This window comes from Schistocerca gregaria, unplaced genomic scaffold (assembly GCF_023897955.1).
Source record: "Schistocerca gregaria isolate iqSchGreg1 unplaced genomic scaffold, iqSchGreg1.2 ptg000169l, whole genome shotgun sequence".
Lineage (NCBI taxonomy): Eukaryota > Metazoa > Arthropoda > Insecta > Orthoptera > Acrididae > Schistocerca > Schistocerca gregaria.
In genome coordinates this window covers 5,554,327-5,570,859 of record NW_026061724.1, presented here as the reverse complement: position 1 = coordinate 5,570,859, position 16,533 = coordinate 5,554,327, and positions in this window count along the sequence as shown.

Here is a 16,533-nt window from a genome sequence, read left to right as displayed (position 1 = left end):
GATGCCTACCTCCCCTTTGGAAGTTGTCTACTTTCCACCACTCAGAAGATGTCTAACTAACCCCCCTCCCAATACATATGTCTATCAAATCCACACAAATGATGTCTGTTTACCTACTCCCATAAGATGTCTATCATCCCCTTCAAAAGGTATCTTCCTATATACCCCCTCCCCTTGGAAGATGCCTGTCTACATACGCAAACTAAGATGATGTCTGCCAACCTACTACCGCACAGAAGATGTCTGTCTATCTACCACCCTTGGAATATCTATGTCTTTCTACCCCCGGAAGATGTCTGTCAGTCTGCCCAACTTGGAAAATGTCTGTCTACATGCCCTCCTTCGTAAGATTTCTATGATTCCCAGCCTCAGAAGAATTGTGTCTATCTGTCCTGCACCAACAGTAGATGTTTGTGTACCTACACCCCTTCAGAAGAAGTCTGTTTACCAACCCCCCATCAGGAGATGTCTCTCAAACTACCCACCAAGGATGTCTCTGTCTACCTACCCCCCTTTGGAAGATATTTGTCTACCTATAACACAACTCGGAAAATGTCTGTCTACCTACCCCTCAGAAGATGTCTGTTTATCCACACCTCCACAGATAATGTCTATCTACCTACCCCCCCATCCTCTGAGGATGTCTGTCTACCTACCCCCTCGGAAGATGTCTGCCTACCTACCGCCCCCCCCCCCCCCCCCGGTTGGAAGATGTTGGTCTGCTTACTCCTCTAGAAGATGTCTGTCTAAGTACACCCCTCAGAAGTTGGCTGTATACCAACCCACCAATGGGAGATGTCTGTCTACCTACCCCCCTCGGAAGGTGCCTTTCTGCCTACCCCCTCAGAAGATTGTCTACCTACAAACACTCAGAAAATGTATGTGTACCAACCCCCCCTTGGAAGAAGTCTGTCTAATTATTCCCCACCCCTTGGTAATTTCTGTCTACATATCACTCCCTTGCAAGATGTCTGTCTACCTGCTCCCTCTCGAAAGATATCTGTTTACCTACATCTACTGTGGGGAGGTAGGAAGACACACATCTTCTGCGAGGGGTAGGTAGACAGACATATTCCGAAGCAGGGTATGTGGTCAGACATCTTCTGAGGGGTGGTAGGTAGACAGACATCTTCCAAGGGGGGGAGGGAGTAGACATCTTCTGTGGTGATAATGGTAGACAAACAATTCCGAGGAGGGGTAGATAGACAGACATCTTCTGAGGGGTTGTTTCTTAGACAGACGTCTTCTAGGAGGGAGCTTGGTAGACAGACATTTTCCAAGGGGGTAGACATTTTTCGATTGGGGCCAGATAGGTAAACAGATATCCTTCGAGAGAGAGGGTAGACAATTTCCGGGGGGGGGGGGGTAGATATTTTCGAGAAGTAGATTGACATCTTCTGGGAGGGGGGGAGATAGTATTCTTCCGTGGGGGGAGGTGAGTAGTCAGACATCTTCAAAGGGGGAGGAGGGGTAGACAGACATCTTCCAAGAAAGGTCGGTAAGTAGACAGACATCTTCTGTGGGGAGTTATGGTATGTACACTTACATCCTCTGATGGGTTCGTGTAATAAACAGGCATCTTCCATGAAGGGGGGATAGAGCTCCTCGAAGATGGGGTGTAGATATCTTTAGCGTGGAGGGTAGATATACATCTTCCGAGAGGGGGTTAGATAGATTTCTTCCATAGTGGGGGATAGATAGACTTGTCCCGAGTTTGTGAGGAAGACAGACATACAGACATCTTCCTAGAATTTGGAGGTAGACAGACATCATCAGAATGGGCGGTAGACACATTCCAAGTGTAGCGAGGCTGTAGAAATCTTTTGAGTGTAGGATAAACGTCGTCTGAGGGGCTAGATGGAAATCTTCAAAGGGGTGGGGTGGTAGACAGACATATTCCGAGAGGACGGGGTTGGTAGACAGGCATCTTTCATGAGGTAGGTTATAGACATCCTCCTGGGGGATATACATCTTCTGAGGTGGGAATAGGTATCTTCCAGAGGGTGTAGATAGACGTCATCTGAGGGTGGGGTAGATAGACATCTTCCGAGCTGTTAGTTGATTGTCACCTTCCGAGTGGAGGGATACATAGATATTTTCCGCATGGGCTGGGTAGATTGACATCTTCCGAAGGGGGGTAGATATCTTCCAAGGGGGTAGAGAGACAGCTTCCAAGGGGGGTAGATAGACATTTTCCAAGATTGGGGATAGATACACGCCTTCTGAAGGGTGTAGATAGACCTGTTCCGAGGAGGGAGATTGGCATTTTTGGAGGGAATGGATAGATAATCTTATGAGGTGGGTGTGGGTAGGCATCAACTGAAGGGGGGAGATCGGCATCTTCCGATGTGGAAGGGGTTAGGTAAGCATTTTTAGAGGGAGGGATATCTTCCTAGGGGTTTAGATAGGCATCTTCCAAGGGGATGTAGAAAGACATCTCAGAGAGGGGGTAGACAAAATCTTACGAGAGGGGGTAGGTAGACAGGCATCTTTAATTGGGAGAGTAGGTAAGCAGACATCTTTTGAGTGGGGTTGGTAAACTGACATCTTCCAAAGGGGCAAGGTAGACAGACAGTTTCTGAGGGTGGGGCATAGGTAGACTGACACTTTCCGAGGTGTGGTAAGTAGAATTACATCTTCTGAGGTGATGGGGTAGGTAGACAGACATTTTTCGAAGGGGTGTAGGTATACAAAAAAAATGGCTCAAATGGCTCTGAGCATTATAGGACTCAACTGCTGTGGTCATCAGTCCCCTAGAACTTAGAACTACTTAAACCTATCTAACCTAAGGACATCACACACATCCATGCCCGAGGCAGGATTCCAACCTGCGACCGTAGCAGTCGCACGGTTTCGGACTGCGCACCTAGAACCGCAAGACCAACGCGGCCGGCTGTAGGTATACAGACATATACCTAGGGGGGAAGGTAGACGGATATGTCCCGAGTGGGGGTAGGTAGACAGCCATCTTCTAGGTGAGTATGTACACAGACATCATCCGAGGGGGTTAGAAGGACAGACACTTTCCATGTGAGGGTTGGTAGATATACATCATCTGATGGGGAAGAGACATCTTTCGAGGGGAGGGTACATAGACAGTCATCTTCAGAGAGGAGGTAGTCATCCTCCGAGAGGGAGATAGTCATCCTCCGAGAGGGGGAGTAGATGTCTTCCGAGATGTGAGGTAGTTGTACATCATCCACTGGTCTTAGGTAGGCAGACATCTTCTGAGGGAGGGTATGTAGACAGACATCTTCTGAAGGGGATAACATCGACAGTCATCTTCTGATGGGGGTGGGTAGGTAGACAGACATCTTCCGAGTGGTGGTAGGTATGGAGACATCTTCTGAGGCTGGGTTCAGGAGACAGACATCTTCCAAGGTGCGGGGGGGGGGGGGGGGGGGTGTTGGAAGACAGACATCTTCCAAGGGGTAGGAAGCACCTTCTAAAGGATGTAGTTTGGTAGACAGACATCCTCCGAGAGGGGGTGTAGACATTCTCAGATGGGGAGTGTATATCTTCTGAGAGGAGTGGTAGTTTGACATCTTCCGAGAGGGGGGAGATACTTTTCTTCCATGGTGGCAATAGATAGATATCTTTCGAGAGGAGGTACATAGATAGACATCTTCAAATGTGTGGTGAATGTAGAGAGACAACTTTCGAGAAGTTGGGTAGGTATACAGACACCCTCAGAGGGGGTGGGTAGGGAGACAGGCATCTTCCAAGATAGGGATAAGATAGACACAAATCATTCGAGTTGGGGTAGGTAAATATACAGCTTCTGAGGGGTTCAGGTAGACATTCATATTATGAGGGGTTGTGGGTGTAGGTAGACAGAAACCATCTGCGGAGGGGTATTTAGGCAGATAACGTCTGAGAGGGGGTTAGGTAGACTGACATCTTCTGAGGGGTTGTAGAGGGACAGATATCTTCCAAGTGGAAGGTTGGTAGACAGACATCTTCAGAGGTGGGGTGGGGTAGGTAGACAGACATCTTCCAATAGGGGGTTGGTTGGCAGACATCTTCTGTGAGGGGATGGTAGTAGACAGCCTTCTTCTGATGGGTGGGTGGGTAGACAGACATCTTCCACGATGGGGCATAGATAGAGAGACATTGTCCGAGGTAGGGTGACTATAAACATTTTTCAAGAGAGGGGGTAGGTAGACAGACTTCTTCTGGGGGTTGTAGGTTGTAGGTTATAGGTTGGTGTAGAATGACATTTGCCAAGAGGGGATCGGTAGAGAGACATATTCCGATGGTGGTAAGTAGACACCATCTTCTGATGGGTGTAGGTAGACAGACATCTTCTGTGGGGGATGTGTAGGTAGACAGACATCTTCAGATGAGGGGGTAATTAGACAATCATCTTCTGGGGGGTAGATAGACAGACATATTCCGAGGTATGGGTTGGTAGACAATATTTTATGACTGGGGCTACGTAGAGAGACATCTTCCAAGGGCTGTAAGTAGGTAGACAGACCTCTTCTGTTGTGAGATTTGTAGGAAGGCAGACATCTTCCGAGGCAGAGGGGTTGGTAAATAGACATCTATTGTGGAAATGGTTAGGTAGGCAGACATCTTCCGGGTGAAATTTTGTAGACAGGCATCTTCCTAGGAGGGGTTAGGTAGACTGACACCTTCTGAAGCAGGGTAGGTAGATAGTCATCTTCGGAGGGGTGTTTGGTATACAGACATCTTCAGAAAGGGTGTAGGTATACAGACATATACCTAAGGGGGAGGTAGACAGACATCATGGGACTAGACAGACAGGTGGGTAGGTACACAGACATCTTCCGAGGGGGATTAGGAGGACAGACATTTTCCATTTGAGGTTTGATAGACTTACATCATCTGGTGGAGGAGAGATACCTTTGGAGAGGAGGGTACGTTGCCAGATATCTTCAGAGAGGGGGTAGACATCCTCCGAGAGGGAGGTAGTCATCCTCCAAGACAGGGGTAGATATCTTCCAAGAGGGGTGTAAATAAATATCTTCCAAGATGGGAGAATATGGACCTCTTCCAAGGGTTTTAGGTAGGCACACATGTTCCGAGGGGTGGTATGTAGACATACACCTTCTGAGGGGAATAAGGTAGACAGTCATCATCTTATGGGGAATTGGGTAGGTAGACAGACATATTCCGAGGGGGGGGAGGGGTAAGTAAGAAGGAGACATATTCTGAGGGTGAGTTCAGTAGACAGACATCTTCTGAGGGGTATCCTTGGTAGACAGACATCTTTCAAGGGGTGGGGGGGGAGACATCTTTCAAAGTATGCATTTTGGTAGACAGACCAAGAGGGGTGTAGACATTCTCTGATGTGGGAGTAGATATCTTCCGAGAGGAGTGGTAGTTTGACATCTTCTGAGAGGTGGGGTAGGTAGACAGTTATCCTCAGAGGTAGGGGTAGGGAGACAGACATCTCCCACAGGAGGGATGAAATCAAATCATTTGAAGGGGGGTAGATATGCATACATCTTCTGAGGGGCTTAGGTAGACATTCATGTTATGACGGGGGAGGGGGTAGGTAGACAGATCATGTTGGGGGGGGGTATGTAGAGAGATATCTTACAAGACGGGGGTTGGTAGGCCGACGTATTGTGAAGCGTTATAGGAGGATAGACATCTTCCAAGGGGGGTAGGTAGACAGGTTTCTTCAGATGGCGGTTAGGTAGACAGTCGTCATCAGAGGGGTACAGGTAGACAGACATCCTCTAAGGGGGTTGGTAGACCGACATTTCCTGAGGGGGTGGGCACGTAGACAAACTTCTTCCAAGTGTGGGTGGGTATGTAGACAGACACCTTCTGAAAGGAATTGTAGGTGGACAGACATCCTTCGTGATAGAGGGTAGGTAGGCAGAAATATTCTGAAGGGAGAGTTGGAAAACATACATCTTCCAAGGGGAGGTGTAGGTAGTCATACATCTTCTGAGGGGTGGGTTTAGGTAGATAGAGATCTTTCCGAGGGAGGGCAGGTAAGTAGACAGACATATTCTCAGGTGGGGGGATGAGAGAGAGACATTTTCCGAGGGGGAGGGGTAGGTAAACAGACATCTTCCGACGGTTGGGTAGGTAGGCAGACATCTTCTGGGGTGGATAGCTAATCGGACATGTTTTGAGCGAGCTTAGGTAGACAGACATTTCCGATGGGGTGTGTAGGTAGACAGACATATTCCAAGGGCGGGGAGATGAGACAGACATTTTCTGATGTGGGGATAGGTAGACAGACATCTTCTGAGGGCGGTTTTAGGTAGACAGACATCTTCCAAGCGGGAGCTGTAGGTAGACAGACATCTTCAGAGGGCGATTGTAGGTTGATGGACATCTTTTGTGCTGGTAATGATAGATAAACAAATTCCAAGGGGTGATAGTTTAACAGACATCATCCCAGGGGGGCTGAGTAGATAGACAGACAGACATCATCCAACGTGAGTAGTCAGACATATTCCAGGGGGAGTAGACATCCTCCAAGGGGGTAGACATCTTCGAATGGTGGTGAGGGTAGGTAGACAGACATCTCCTGAAGGGCTGGAAGACACCTTCTGAAGTTTGGGGGTCTCTAGACATCTTCCGAGACAGGGGTAAACAACTTCGGAGCGGGGGGCTGAATGGGGGTTGGATAGGTAGACAGACATATTCCGAGAGGGCAGGTAGGTAGATAGACATCTGCTTAGCGAGGGGGAGGGGGGGGGGGGTTGAGAGGCATCTTCAGGGTGATAGACGTCTTACAACGTGCGGAGAAAGTTTTTCTGGGAGATGTAGATAGACATCTTAACACGCGATCTAGTGTGGACAAACATCTTCCTTAGGGGGGTGAGGTAGGCAGACATCTGCCGACGGTATTAAGTAGGTAGACGTCTTACATGGGGCAGGTAGACAGACATCTCCTGTGGGGGGTTATGTAGACTGACATTTTCTGAGGAGGCAAGTAGGTAGAATGACATATTAGGTGGTGGGGCGATGAAAGACAGACAGTTTTCGATGAGGGAGAGGTAGAATGACATCTTCCGATGTGGGAGGTGTAGGTAGATATCTTCTGAGAGGGGTAGGCACACAGACATCTCCCGAGGGGTGGGGTAGGTAGACATACATATTCCGAGGGGAGTGGTAGGTAGTCATACATATTCTGAGGGAGGGGGGGGGGGGGGGTTAGGTAGACAGACATCTTCCAAGGGTGTGGGTAGGTACACAGACATCATCTGAGGGGGTGAGGCGGTAGGTGCAGGTTGACATAGATCTTCCAAGGAGGGGTAGGTAGACAGATATCTTCTGAGTGGAGGTAGCTAGGCAGATATCTTCTGAGGGGGATAGATAGGCATTTTTCGAGGGTGGGCTGGATAGGCACCTTCTCAGGCCGGGGGGGGGGGGGGCAGATCATCATGGGTGTGACGTCACATGAGCTGCACTGCTGTTGAAATAGCTTGTTAATGTTTTATAAATTTTAGACTTCATTTACGTATTTTAAAGTTTGTTTGTGTTATTATTTTTGCCGTAAAAGCAACTTATTAGTGGATATTCATTTATCTCCGTCTTTCTTCCTGTTGTATTGACTCGAGTGGTCTATTATTTGTGAGTGTGCTTTCGTGGTTCGTCTAAGCCTCGCGCCTCATCAGTTTGTTTACATTCTGCGGCGTGCACTGCATCTGTAGCGGTTATAAGCTAAGTACTGACGAACTTGTTTGTGCTCTGTTATACAGTTATTAAATTGAATGGATTGCAGTGGTGTTGCTTGCCGTTTGTGGCGAAGTACTGACTTAATAAACTTTTGTAATCGTTTGCTCGCTGTGTTTTATAGAGTTTTCAGTAATTTTCGTGCTTTAATTTTGAACTGGCGTTTAGTTTTAATTTTTTGGTTTTAGCTAATAATTTTGTGAAGTTTTGCTGGTATTGGTATCGGCTGTGTTGTAGTAGTATTAATACAAGTAGCTGCTTTCTTAGTAGGCAGAGAATTTCGAGACCATACTTGTTAGCTGCTTTTGTAACTGAACTTTGGTAACGTAGATGTATAGTTTTTTTTAGTAACTGTAAAATTTTATCATGAGTGAGAAGTGTGGGCTCTGTCGTAGGTTTGTGAGTAGTGGATTACGCTGTGGGATTTGTTCAAAGTATTTTAATTGGGGGGAATGCAGTGGGGAAGCCAGTGGTAGTTTTAGGGTGATCCTGTCCTGGGAATGTAGAATCTGTAGTAGAAACAAGTTAATAGAGGAGCAGGAGTGTAAGATCTGTGCCCTTCAGGTGCAGTTACAATGCGCAAAGAAGGAACTAGATAAGTTGAGGAGGGTGAAGGGTGCTGGGGAATGGGAACTGGCAGTTGGCAAGAAGATAGCTAGGAAAAGGAGGTAGTCAGACAGTTTTACTTTGCATACATGCAATAGATACGACAAACTGTCAGAGTTTAGCGGAGAGGAGCCTCGTGAAGCTGCATATGTAGGTAACTTGCAGCAGTCCTCAGCAATTAGGAGGCCTAGGTTCTGCTGCTAGGTAGTTCCCATGGTAGAGGTGTGGGCCAGCATTTGCTGGAAGTTTTGTGGAGTGAGTACCAGGTCACAAGCATTGTGAAGCCTAGTGCAGGGTTGGCTCCGGTGGCTGAAAGCGTAGGGGAGGTATGTAAGAATTTTACAGAGGAGGATCAGGTAGTGATAGTAAATGGAGCTGGGAGCAGTCGCAATAGGGACAGGGGGTATGATGTCAGTGGTGACTTGGTTAAGATAGCTACTCAAACTGGTGGCACTAATGTGCTTTTCGTGAAACTGTTTCAGCATCATGATCGGCCACACCTTAATGCTGCTGTTAGGCGCGTTAATGTGGGGCTGGGGGGTGCACTGATGGCAGAGGGCATGGATCACATCTCAGTGGTACCAGTTGGGTCTATCAGTAGATTGGGTTTCACTAGGCATGGCCTGCACCTCAATAGGTATGCGAAGGGGAGGCTACCTAAGCTTATAGGTGACAGAGTAGTGGGTGATGGTGGCGGTAGTTGTGTCACTCATGGAAAAATTCCTGTAGTGGTTGGTGTTAGAGCTGCACCTTTTTAATACTGAAGTCAGCTGATAGGTATACCTGCTTAAAGGAAGTGTCTTTAAGGGCTCTCCTTCAGAGGATGTAATGTTTCCAAGTAGAGAAGGAATTAGCATATTTCATCAAAATATAAGAGTTATTAGAGATAAAGTTAGTGAACTGCTAATAGATGTTAACGCTGAAATTATTGGCACATCAGAGCACCACTTCAATAAATTGATAATTTATAGGCTTGCTTTACCAGGCTACAAATTAGCTGGCTGTTTCTCAAGGAGTTCCTTGCGGGGTGGGGAAGTGTCTCTGTACATAAAAAACCGTATGTTATTTGAGTCCATAGACTTGTCGCGACACTGCACTGAACAGATATTTGAAAGTTGTGCAGCATTTGTTGAATTTAGTGCAGTTAAACTTCTAATTGCTGTTGTTTATAGGGCCTCTAACCCCAACTTCAGAGCATTTTTGCTTAAGCTAGAGAGGGTCCTTGATTCACTTTGTAGGAAGTACCAGAAAGTAGTTATATGTGGGGACTTCAATATTAATTTTGTATATGATTGTTCAAGAAAAAGGGGGGTTGGGTTGTTTGGGGAAGGAGACCAGACAGCGAGGTCATTGGTCTCTTCGTATTAGGGAAGGATGGGGAAGGAAGTCGTCCATGCCCTTTGAGAGGAACTAACCCGGCATTTGCCTGAAGTGATTTAGGGAAATCACGGAAAACCTAAATCAGGATGGCTGAACGCGGGACTGAACCGTCGTCCTCCCGGATGTGAGTCCAGTGTCTTAACCACTGCGCCGCCTCGCTCGGTCCCAAGAAAAATGATGTTGGTAGATCTCCTAAATTCATATGATCTGATGCAAACTGTGTTTTTTTCCAACTAGGTTGCAGGGGAACTGTAGCACAGTCATAGACCATATTTTTATTCGTTCTTCATTACTAGATGGGCATTCTGTTAGTAAAAGAGTGAATGGCCTTTCAGACCATAATGCACAAATTTTAACACTAAAAGGTTTTTGTACTCCAACCAATGTCATGTTTAGTTACATAGAACGTAGGAAAGTCAATCCAACAGCAATAGAGAGTTTTTTAAAACCTGTCAACGAACAAGAGTGGCAAGATGTTTATAGTGCCAATAATACAGATGATAAATGCAATGCTTTCCATAACACATTTCTCATGCTCTTTGAGAGTTGTTTTCCATTAGAACATTCTAAATGGGGTACTAGCAGTAATGGACAGCCCGGTTGGCTGACTAGTAGGATAAGGATATCATGTAGAACATGGCGGGAATTACATCAAAATGTTAGAAGTAGTCACAATCACGCTACCATAGCCCCTTACAAACAGGATTATAAGGTGCCTAAAAATGTTATTAGCAAGGCAAAAAGTATGCAAATGGAATAGCTTATTCACAGGATAAAATTAAAGACATATGGTTAGTTGTGAAGGGAGTGACTGGTCATCAGCACAAGGTCTATGATATAAAGTTAGTTCTGAGTAATAATATTTTCGTTAGTGATAAATCAGATATATGTACGGTATTTAACAATCACTTTCTGAGCATTGCTGGCAAGCTAAATAAAAATTTAGTTTCAACAGGAAATCATACAAATTTCTTAGCAAATACCTTTCTGAGATTGATGTCTGAAATACTCCTCTGTTATACAGACAAGAGGGAGATTGAGTCAATAATTAAATCACTGAATACTAAGGACTCTCATGGTTATGATGGAGTGTCTTGCAGAATATTAAAGTACTGTGCTGCACATGTTAGCCCTGTATTCAGCCATATTTGTAATTTTTCCTTTAGGAATGGTCAGTTTCCTGAGCGATTAAAGTACTCAGCAGTAAAGCCGCTTTATGAAAAGGGAGAAAGGTATGATGTAGAAAATTTTATACCTATTTCTATGCCATCAGTGTTTGCAAAAGTTACCGAAAAGGCTGTGCATGTAAGGTTACTTGATCATTTTATATCACACAATTTGCTATCAAATGCGCAGTTCGGTTTTAGAAGTAGTTTGACAACTGAAAATGCTATATTCTCTTTTCTCTGTGAATTACTGGATGGGCTAAACAAAAAGGTAGAGAGAACCTTACGAGGGGAGGTAAGCAGACAGACATCTTCCAAGTGTAGGGTAGGTAGACAGACATCTTCCCACGGGGGGTAGGTAGACAGACATGTTCCGAGTGGTGGGTTGGCAGACATACATCTTCATAGAGAGTGAGTATGTAGACAGATATCTTCCAAGTGGGGTAGGTAGACAGACATCTTCCAAGGGTGCGGGTAGGTAGACGGACATCTTCAGATGGGAGGTAGGTAGACAGATATCCTCTGAAGGGGGTAGGTAGACAGACATCTTCCGAGGGTAGGTAGACATCTTCCGAGTGGTGGTAGACATCTTCCGAGGGGGTTAGACACCTTCTGAGAGGGTGGTAGATAGACATATTCCGAGAGGGGGGAGACATCTTCCGAATAGGTGGGTGGGTAAACAGACATCTCTGGAAAATGGGAGATCGACAGACATCTTCTGATGAGGGGGGGGAGGTAGAGTGACATATTCCATGGAGGGGAGTAGGTAGACAAATGTCTTCCAATGGGTGGGGTAGGTAGAGAGAGATCTTCCAAGGGGTGGTAGGTAGGCTGACCTAATACGAGGGTAGCGGTAGCGGAAGAGCGATAGGTAGACAGAAATCTTCTGTGCGGGAGGGGAGAGGGGACGGGGAAGTAGACAGATGAGTTCCCAGGTCCTCAATCAATTTCAAGACACCAAAACTGGCCAATAATTGAAATTCCGTAACCGAAACTTGTCTTGTACTACTTCTTACTAGTCAATTGCAAACAACTTAGAAGCTTCTATTTTGTTCCTTGTGTTACCACTGGATACCTCAGCACGCGACATTGGTTTCCAGACCATAAATGTAAACGTTTCCAAGAGAAAAGATACCTATGTGACTATCTAGCAATACGTCATAAGGCAAGTGACGCAAACGGGTGGTCTTCTAAAGTTTTTTAATACATATTAAAACTTTTCACATTTTTTAGTTTAACGTGGCTTCCTGACCTCGGCTCATGCAAAAGCGTAGGGTCCTCGGTCACATGCAAGGCAATAAAAGCCGGCCAATAATTCATCAATCAATAACAAAAATCTCACTTATACTACTTCTTACTGGCTGATTGCATCAACTAAGAAGCTCCTATTTTGTTGCTTGTAGTGTAACCCCACACCGCAGCAAGCGAAATAAGTTTTCAGACGATAAATGTAAACGTTTCAGAGAGAATAGGGGCCAATGTGACGATATGGCTTTACGTCGATTCGATAGCAAAAGGCGAAACCGGGTGGATTTCTCAAGTTTTACGATATATGAACACTTTTCACATTCTTCCGTGCACCGTGGCGTCCAGACGTCGTTTCATGCCAAATCGCAAGGTATTAGCTCATGATCAAGGCACCAAAGCCGGCAAATAAGTCAATAAATGATAACTAAAACTTAAACTGTACTGCTTCTTACTGGCCGATTACATCGATTTAGAAGCTTCTGTGTTCTACTGTGGTGTTTTAGTGTCTCCACATACCGCAGCACGCCACACAAGTTTGCAGACGATAAATGTAACCGTTTGAGAGAGAAAAGCAGCCAATGTGACGATCTGGCATTCCATCGATACGATTGCAAATGACGAAAACGGTGCGATTTCTCAGGTTTTTACTGCATATGGACACTTTTCACATTCTCTCGACTAACGTGGCTGGCAGTCGTTGTTTCATGCTAAATCTTAAGGTTGTCGGTCATTGCCAAGACACTAAAGCCTTCTAATTAGTCATTAATCGATAACTAAAACTTGAATTGTACTGCTTCTTACTGGCCGATTACATAGAATTAGAAGCTTCATCTGGGTTCTACTGTGGTGCTTTTAGTGTCTCCGCATACCGCAGCACGCGACATAGCTTTGCACACAATAAATGAAACCGTCTCAGAGAGAGGAGCGGCCAATGTGACGATGTGGCATTACGTCTATTCGATAGCAAATGACGAAAACGGGAGGATTTCTCCGGTTTTTACTACATATGAACACTTTTCACATTCTCAGGTGCAACGTGGCTGCTCCACCTCCCTTCATGCAAAATCGTACGGTCCTAGCTCACGTCCAAGGCACGAAAGCATGCTAAAAAATCAATAATCGATAACTACAACTTAAATTGTACTGCTTCTTACTGGCTATTACATCAATTTAGAAACTTCTTCTGTGTTCTACTGCGTTGCTTTTAGTGTCTCCGCTTTCCGCAGCACGCCACATAAGTTTGCAGACGGTAAATGTAACCGTTTGAGAGAGAAAAGCTGCCAATGTGACGATCTGGCATTACGTCGATACGAAAGCAAATGACGATAACGGTGCGATTTCTCAGGTTTTTACTACATATGGACACGTTTCACATTCCCTCGTGCAACGAGGCTGCCAGTCGTTGTTGGTTGCAAAATCTTAAAGTCCTCAGTCAAGTCCAAAACATCCAAAGCCAGCTGATAAGTCAATAATCGATAACTAAAACTTGAATTGTACTGCTTCCTACTGGCTATTACATCAACTTACAAGCTTCTTCTGGGTTCTACTATGGTGCTTTTAGTGTCTCCGCATGCCGCAGCACGCGACATAGCTTTGCCCACGATAAATGTAATCGTTTGAGAGAGAAGAGCGGCCAATGTGACGATCTCCCATTACGTCGATACGATAGCAAATTACGAAAACGGGCGGATTTCTCAGGTTTTTACTACTATTGAACACTTTTCACTTTCTCTCGTGTAACGTGGTTGCCAGTCGTTGTTTCATAAAAAATCATAAGGTCGTCGGTCATGTCCAAGGCATCAAAGCTACCTAATAAGTCAATAATCGATAACTAAAACTTGAATTGTACTGCGTCTTACTGTCCGATAAGATCAACTTAGAAGCTTCTTGTGTGTTCTACTGCGGTGCTTTTAGTGTCTCCGCATTCCGCAGCACGCCACATAAGTTTGCAGACGACAAATATTTCGTTTTGAGAGGAAAAAGCGATCAATATGACGATCTCGCATTATGTCGATACGATAGCAAATGACGAAAACCGCGCGATTTCTCAGGTTTTTACCACATATGGACACGTTTCACATTCTCTCCAGCTACTTGGCTGCCATTCGTTGTTTCATGCGAAATCTTAAGGCCGTCGGTCATGTCCAAGGCACCAAAGCCACGTAATAAGTCAATATTCGATAACTGAAACTTGAATTGTACTGTTTCTTACTGTCCGATAACATCAACTTAGAAGCTTCTTCATTGTTCTACTGTGGTGCTTTTAGTGTCTTCGCATTCCGCAGCACGCTACATAAGTTTGCAGACGATAAATGTATCCTTTTGAGAGAGAAAAGCGGCCAATTTGACGATCTCGCATTACGTCGATACGATAGGAAATGAAAGAAATGGTGCGATTTCTCACTTTTTTACTACTTATAGACGCTTTTCACATTCTCTCGTGTAACGTGGCCACCTGACGTTGTTTCACACAAACTCTTAAGGTCGTCGGTCATGTCCAAGGCACTAAAGCCACCTAGTAAGTCAATAATCGATAACTGGAACTTGAATTGTACTGCGTCTTACTGTCCGATAACATCAACTTAGAAGCTTCTTGTGTGTTCTACTGCGGTGTTTTTAGTGTCTCCGCATACCGCAGCACCCCACAAAGGTTTGCAGACGATAAATTTAACCGTTTTAGAGTGAAAAGTTTCCAATGTGACGATCTGGCATTCCGACGGTAGGATAGCAAATGACAAAAACGGTGCTATATCTCACGTTTTTACTACTTATGGACACTTCTCACATTCTCTCGTATAACGTGCCTGCCAGCCGTTGTTACATGCAAAATCGTACGGTGCTCGGTCAGACACACAAGCCGGCTAATAAGTCAAAAATCGATAACTAAAACATTAATTGTACTGCTTCTTACTGGCTGATACATCAACTTAGAAGTTTCTTCTGTGTTCCACTGCTGTGCTTTTAGTGTCTCCGCATTCCGCAGCACGCCACATAATTTTGCAGACGATAAATGTAACCGTTTGAGAGAGAAAAGCTTCAAATATGACGATCTGCATTCCGTCGATACGATAGCAAATGACGAAACCGGAGGGATTTCACAGGTTTTTACTACATATGGATACTTTTCACATGATAACGTGTAATGTGGCTGCCAGCCGTTGTTTCATGCGAAATCTTAAGGCCGTCGGTCATGTCCAAGGCACCAAAGCCACCTAATAAGTCAATAATCTATAACTGAAACTTGAATTGTACTGCTTCTTACTGGCCGATTACATCAATTTAGAAGCTTCTTCTGTGTTCTACTATGGTACACTCCTGGAAATGGAAAAAAGAACACATTGACACCGGTGTGTCAGACCCACCATACTTGCTCCGGACACAGCGAGAGGGCTGTACAAGCAATGATCAGACGCACGGCACAGCGGACACACCAGGAAACGCGGTGTTGGCCGTCGAATGGCGCTAGCTACGCAGCATTTGTGCACCGCCGCCGTCAGTGTCAGCTAGTTTGCCGTATCATACGGAGCTCCAGCGCAGTCTTTAACACTGGTAGCATGCCGCGACAGCGTGGACGTGAACCGTATGTGCAGTTGACGGACTTTGAGCGAGGGCGTATAGTGGGCATGCGGGAGGCCGGGTGGACGGACCGCAGAATTGCTCAACACGTGGGGCGTGAGGTCTCCACAGTACATCGATGTTGTTGTCGCCAGTGGTCGGCGGAAGGTGCACGTGCTCGTCGACCTGGGACCGGACCACAGCGACGCACGGATGCACGCCAAGACCGTAGGATCCTACGCAGTGTCGTAGGGGACCGCACCGCCACTTCCCAGCAAATTAGGGACACTGTTGCTCCTGGGGTATCGGCGAGGACCATTCGCAACCGTCTCCATGAAGCTGGGCTACGGTCCCGCACACCGTTAGGCCGTCTTCCGCTCACGCCCCAACATCGTGCAACCCGCCTCCAGTGGTGTCGCGACTGGCGTGAATGGAGGGACGAATGGAGACGTGTCGTCTTCAGCGATGAGAGTCGCTTCTGCCTTGGTGCCAGTGATGGTCGTATGCGTGTTTGGCGCCGTGCAGGTGAGCGCCACAATCAGGACTGCATACGACCGAGGCACACAGGGCCAACACCAGGCATCATGGTGTGGGGAGCGATCTCCTACACTGGCTGTACACCTCTGGTGATCGTCGAGGGGACACTGAATAGTGCACTGTACAGCCAAACCGTCATCAAACCCATTGTTCTACCATTCCTAGACCGGCAAGGGAACTTGCTGTTCCAACAGGACAATGCACGTCCGCATGTATCCCGTGCCTCCCAACGTGCTCTAGAAGGTGAAAGTCAACTACCCTGGCCAGTAAGATCTCCGGATCTGTCCCCCATTGAGCATGTTTGGGACTGGATGAAGCGTCGTCTCACGCGGTCTGCACGTCCAGCACGAAAGCTGGTAAAACTGAGGCGCCA